Consider the following 6,952-nt stretch of genomic DNA (forward strand, 5'->3'; position numbering starts at 1 on the left):
GTCCTGCTACTCCTGGGCCCCCGCGGCCTCCCTCAGGCCCGCCCCCGCCCACCGCGCAGCCCCGCCCCTCTCGCGAGGCCTCGGGGGCCAGGGCCCCGGCCCCGCCCGCCTCTCCGGCCCCGCCCGCCTCTCCGGCCCTACCTAGCCTGGGGCGGTGGCGCGGCTCCGGGGGCCGGGCTTCGGGCCTTCTTCCCACCCTCGCGCTGCCAGGAAGCCTGCGGGGGCGTGCGGACGCTACTGGAGCTGCCCGGGTCCACTGGAGCCGCGGGCGAGAGCGGGGCCTGCGGCTAGAATTCGGCGGCTGGACTGAGTATGAGGTGCGACCGGGAGGCCGAGAGGCCTGAGGCGGCAGGGCCTTGGGGAGGGGGAGGAGCTTGATGGGAAGGGCGGCCCCCGTGGGCTCGGCTTAGGGAGAACAGTGGGCGGAGTAATAATTAGGTGGGGGCGTTAGAGAGGATGGATGGTTGAGCCTTCTGCGTCTGTAATCAGCGAGAGTCCTAGCGTGAATGATTTACACAGTATAAACCTTTTCTGTGATTTCCAGCCTCACTGGTGGAGGTGGGAGCTGGCGCAGTTTTGAAAGTTGTAAGGGAGAAAACTGGCAGTTTTGAGAGTGTTATGTACTGATAGAACAGGACAATCCAAATAAAAAATTGGTAGCTGTCACCTGCGCTCCCGCTAGTTACTTATTAAACAGGAAGCTGAGGGCTTACTATGTGCCAAGCACTGTGCGAAGAGCCCCAGCTCTCCCAGAGTGCCAGGACTGTTGAAACATGCCTAACAAGAAGGATTTATTAGCCCTGTTTGTAATGGCTCACTGCACCCCAGCTTCAGTCTCTGAAGTGCCCACAAATCATCTGGGTTCTGGTTATCCCTTTCTCCCTAGACCCTCACCCCTGGTAACCACTGATCCTCTTACTGTCTCCATAGGTTTACCTTTTCCAGAATGTCATATCATTGGATTCATACTGTGTGTAGCCTTTTCAGATTGGCTGTTTTCACTTAGGAATGTGCATTTAAGTTTCCTCCGTGTCTTTTCATGGTTTGATAGTTCATTTCTTTTTGTGCTGAATGATATTCCACTGTCTGGATGGACCACAGTTTATTTATCCATTTACCTCTGAAGGACATCTTGGTAGCTTCCAAGTTTTGGCAATTATGAGTAAAGCTCCTAGAGACATCTGTGTGCAGGTTTTTGTGTGGACATAAGTTTACAAATCCTTTGGATAAATGTCCTCTGTTTAGGGCTTCCCTGGTGGCGCAGTGGTTGGGAGTCCGCCTGACGATGCAGGGGACGCGGGTTCGTGCCCCGGTCCGGGAAGATCCCACATGCCGCGGAGCGGCTGGGCCCGTGAGCAGTGGCCGCTGAGGCTGCGCGTCCGGAGCCTGTGCTCCGCAACAGGAGAGGTCTCAGCAGTGAGAGGCCCGCGTAACGCAAAAAAAAAAAAAAAAAAAAAAAAAAGTCCTCTGTTTAAATATTTTTTCTCAGTTTTTTTTGAATCTCATTTTTGCTCTAATATTCTAAAAGATTTTCATAGCTTCATTTTTGAATCTTTTTGTTGAGTTTTTAATTTCTAAGAACTTTTTTGTTGATTTGTTTTCTGAGTCTTACTTTTTTACAGCATCCTATTCATGCTTCATGGGAGCAAAATTTTTCTCTCATCTCTTGGAGGATACTGTTAGTTATTTTTTCCTTCCTCTCCTTGCCTGATCTGTGATTGCCTCAAGTTGCTTTTTCCTGTAGTTTCTTTTGTCTTCATCTTCCGGGTCAGAGGCTTTCTCAGATGTCTGATGATCCTCCCGGTGACTCTTAGGCACCTTAAGGTTTGAGAACCGCTGTTAGAGTATCTCTTAATCCCTCAAGCTTGTCATCCCAGCTGAAATCCCACAGAGAAAAACAACATATATTTCAGTATTTTTTTCTCCAGAAGAATTGGAGCTTTTCTCTTCCAGTTACAGGCTTAGCCATTTTCCTCAATGAAGTATAACAGTAACCTTAGAGGTGGTTTCACGAGTTATTCAGTCCATGCTTCATCCCTCATGTGTTTATTTGTACCATCTTACATTCCTACACCTTTGCCAATGCCGTGGTCATTCCTGTTTAGGCTGGAGAGAAGCCTGGCAATAGCTGTCAGGGACCTGGTGAGACCTTGGCCATCCTTACCTGCTGGGCAGATGTAAGTTGAGGCCAATGTCCTGGCCCAGAGCAGAAATTATAGCCTGCTCGGGGAAACATGCAGCAGGCCGGAAAGGGCCCTGTCCAAGGCTAAACCGTCTTACCATTGTATTGCTGCTCTAAAGAGGAAGGTGTGTGTTTGTGTAGCAGGACTGAGGACACGTGAAAGGAAACTCAGGGCGTGGGGTGTGGAGACAGAGCGGGGGAAAGCAACTCACACTTAAAAGGGGCCATATTTTATTTTCTAATAAAGATGTAGTTTTATTTCAACAGTATATAAAATTATCTTAAGATGTGTTTGGTTAATCTCGATATCATTTGGTCATTAAAAATTTTTTTACAGGCTTTCTATCATGTGTCTGAGAATGGGGAGGGTATGCAAATATAAAGAAGAGTGATTTCACAGAGAAGGAGGAATAATAATAAAACAGTAATAACAATAGTTTCCAGGTATTAGTTACTATACCTGTCAAGTACTTTACATACACTTTCTCTTTTAAGTCTCAAAACACCTTAAGATTAAGTTTTATTATAATTATTATTCTTTTTCAATAGTGAGTAAACAGTGACTTGGATAGTAAAGAAATGTGCCCAATGTCACACAGCTTCAGTGTGACACAGATAATAAGTTTCAGAGCCAGGATTCAAGCCCAGCTCTATTGATAACTCTGCAGCCCACAATCTGGACCATTATATCATGCAGCCCACACAGCAGATATTCATTCACTTTTGAATGAAGCATCTGGCAGGACCCTATTATTAACTTAGACCCAAAAGCACCCAGATTTGGACAAGCTGACCATCCCATTATACCCCCTGTATCAGTTATCTGTTGTCAGAGTAGTGCTGTGTAACAAAGTGCTCCTAGCTCAGTGACTTGAAATAATCATTTAGTCTTAAGGGTCTGCAGGTTAATGGGAGGCTCTGCTACAGGTGTTGGTAGCTGGAGGTCAGCTGAGTGAGGCTGGGCTGGGCTGGGTGGGTCTGCTGGAGGCTGTACATCTATGCAGACACTTTTCATGTGAGTTAATTCTGAGACCCAGCTTGAAGGATGGCAGCTGTCAGGGGGAAGCTCTTTTTGTAGCAGTGGCTGCAGAATGCAAGAGGGTACACCTAACTCTGCAAACACATTTCCTGCCTCTGTTTGTGTCATGTCTGCTACCATCCCATTGTCCAGAGCAAGTCACGTGGTTGGGCCCAAAGTTACGGGGCAGGACTGCAAAGTCATATGGTGAAGAGCATAGAGTGCAGTGGTGATGGTGAAGAGCTGGTGCTAATAATTCAATCTGCCTAACCCAAACCTAACATCTGCCCACACAGTGTGCCTGTAAATTAACGTGTGGGTAGGTACACATGAGATTTATGGAGGTACTGTTATGAATAGTATACAACAATTATATGTACATGGTAAAAATATAGAGTTTATAGTCTAGTGGGAAAGGGAGCCAAAAAAACTAATAATAAAAAAGAAAACAACTGCAAAAAGGAATGTTAGAATTTATTTTATTGGCTCTGGGCCTAAAGAATGTGGACACATTATAATTCTCTTGAGACAGATTCAGCAGCTTTCTATAGGAAAAAAAAAAAAGATGTTCTTTTGTTTCTGAAGTTTCTTTAGCTCACAGAATTTGAAATCACTGTCTTATCCTATTGAAAGAGTATGCAGTGTGATGGTGTTGAGAACTTGATGGTGTCGGCTTTATCACTGATCTTTAAACATTTAAGAATTTCTTTTTAAAAGAGATGGGAAACCCACATGAATGAAAATATCAGTTATGTCAGGGTGCTGTGATATGGGTGGTAGCACTCTTCCTTTATACATTCTTAAATGTTGTCAAATTGGTAGTGTAGCTTTCCCATAGCTCAGTATCTGATGGGGACCTTCAGATCAATAAAAATCCTAGGAGAATAGTCTGAGGCACTGCAGTGCCACCTCTCTCCACCTCCAGTGGATTCCCCGGTATTCTTGGCAACTTCTGGAATGGTGAATGTCGGTGGCCTGAAGTGTCTTTCCCCTGACCTTTGTTGTCCCAGGTTCTTCTCCCTACTCTGCCACCTTGTGGATTTTTTGGGAATTGTGTCTTCTACTGTGAGCCCTGTTGACTCACCTAATTGATCTGGCTGACACTTTCCCTAGAAAGGAGCATAGGCAGGTAGAAGAGAATTCTCCCCACCAGAGTGACACTCACAATCAGGTTACCTTGCTCTTTCAGTTTTTCTATAGTTCCCCCTTTTGAGATGATATCTCCAGAGCCCACCTGAAAGGCATTTGAATGACCCTGCCAGTATCACACCTGAGGAGCCCTCTCCACCTGAGACCTTGAACCAGCATCCCAGGGTGGGATACAGGCTTTCTCCAGTCTCACTTCTCCTGTCCACCCAAGGTTCCCTTTTCTTTCTCTCTTTCTTTTTTTTTTTTAAATTAGAAAAGTAACATGGGATTTCCCTGGTGGCGCAGTGGTTAAGAATCCGCCTGCCAATGCAGGGGACACGGATTCAATCCCTGGTCTGGGAAGATCCTACATGCCACGGAGCACCTAAGCCCGTGTGCCACACCTACTGAGCCTGCGCTCTAAGGGCCCGCGAGCCACAACTACTGAAGCCCCTGCGCCTAGAGCCTGTGCTCCACAACAAGAGAAGCCACCACAATGAGAAACCCGCGCACCGCAACGAAGAGTAGCCCCAGCTCGCCACAACTAGAGAAAGCCTGCGCACAGCAACGAAGACCCAACACAGCCGAAAATAAACAAACAAACAAACAAGCATAAATAAATGGAGAATATTAGAAACAATATTAAAAAAAAAAGTAACATAAGCTTACCTAGAGCTTACGGTCCAGTGGAGGAGACAGATTTTTAAAAGTAAACAAAGACAACATTTACCCATTACGGGGACTGCTGTGAGATAGAGAGTCGTGGTGGTGGGGTGGCAGGGAACCTTCATTAAGTATGCTGGTAAAGACAGGCTTGCTTGAGCAAGAGAAATTACAAATTGAAACCTGAAGACTGAGAAGAATCCAGTCATTGAAAGAGGGAGGAAGAGCATGTGCAAAGATCCTGGGTGGGAAAGAGCTTGTTAAATGGAAAGTAACGAAGTGTAGCTGGATGGGCATGAGCTGGAGGGGTGCGCTTGGAGTGGGGTTGGAAAGAACCACAGCCCCAGATAACTCAGTGTCCTGTAGTGCACGGTCAGGATTCTGATTCTGTTCTGAACCCAGTGGGAAGATAGAGATTCGTAAGCAGGGAAGTGATGAGGTCCAATTTATATTTTGTATTTCTGTTTTAAGCAGACTATCATTACTGCTGCATGGAGAATGGATTGCAGCAAACAGGGAGGGAAGCTGGGAGACGATTCGGGAGCCTGGTGCAGGAGGCTGGGTGAGAAGTAGCAGTAGCCTAGACTCTGGTAGTGGCAAGAGAGATGGAAGAATCTGGACCTACACTGTTCAGTGTGGTAGCCGCTAGCCACATGTGGTGACTGAGCACTTGAAATGTGCAAGTATAAAATACACACCAGGTTTTAAAGACTTGTACAAAAGAAAAGAATGTAAAACATCTAATTAGTACTTTATCTTGATTACATGTTGAAACAATAATATTTTGCGTATTTCATGTTAAATAAAATATAATTTTAAAATTTTTACCTGTTTTTTTACTATTAAAAAATGTGGCTACTAGAAAAATTTAACTTATGTGGCTTGCATCCATGACTCACATTATGATTTTATTGGACAGTGCTGATATAGACAACAGTTACCAAATTAAAAAAATACTTTTATACTGAATTTACATTGGATACATTATAAATTTCTAGCTAGGTATAAATTTTTTTTTTCTGGTCCATAGAAGATGTTTATTTGATATAACAAAACAGTGCAGTTAGTGTTTATTCCAACCACAAAGAATAAAAGGAATAAAAAACTTGACAATGCACATAAAAAACCAAGATGCTTCGTGTGACAAATGTATATTACTAAAATAGTGCTCCTAAAATTCCTCAGTTATTGAAAACTGTATGAGAACAGCAGGATGTCAATAGCAACAGAGTACATAACACCAAACATCTAATTTTGAGCAAATTAACATATGAGGCAACTCTGCTAACAATGCATGATTTCTTTTCCCTGATAACAGTCGGTTCAGACTATTTTTATACCAGCAGAATGGGCAGAACTTACTAACTTAAGTTTAGTATCAGTTACACAACATTAGCATAAACTTGGGCAACCACCGATAGGGGGTTGTTTTCTTTTGAGCTGGCAAAGTAACTACAGAAACATCGGATCATTTCTCTGAACTGAGAATTTTATCCCAATAAATGCCACATACCTTCCACACATATTTTTATAACAGACTTAATAATTTATGTAATATATATTGGTGATTTGAATTTAAAAAGACTTCAGCTTATTGAGATTGTATTATCTTTATAAAAATAAACTTAAGTGTGAAGTAAGGCTGCTTACAGTATTACTGACTTATTGCACAAGGCCCTTTTGGGGCATAATGGGAAGAGCGCCAGGCTTTAAAAACAGAAGAATTTGGCTCGACTTGAGCAAAATGTGTGAACTTGGACATCATTTCACCTCTCTGAACCCCCCTTTCTTACTTGTAAAATGAAGATGAGCCATGCATCTCATCCCTTATCCCTCATCCTTAATCACACCCCACGTGGTAGGTACTGTTATTTCCTTTGCACAGGAGAGGAAACAAGTTCAGAAAGGATAAGTGATTGACCGAAGGTTACCTTGCTAGAAAGAGGGGAAGCCTGGGATGA

The sequence above is a fragment of the Hyperoodon ampullatus genome (assembly GCF_949752795.1).
Source record: "Hyperoodon ampullatus genome assembly, chromosome: 19".
Taxonomy (NCBI): Eukaryota; Metazoa; Chordata; class Mammalia; order Artiodactyla; family Ziphiidae; genus Hyperoodon; species Hyperoodon ampullatus.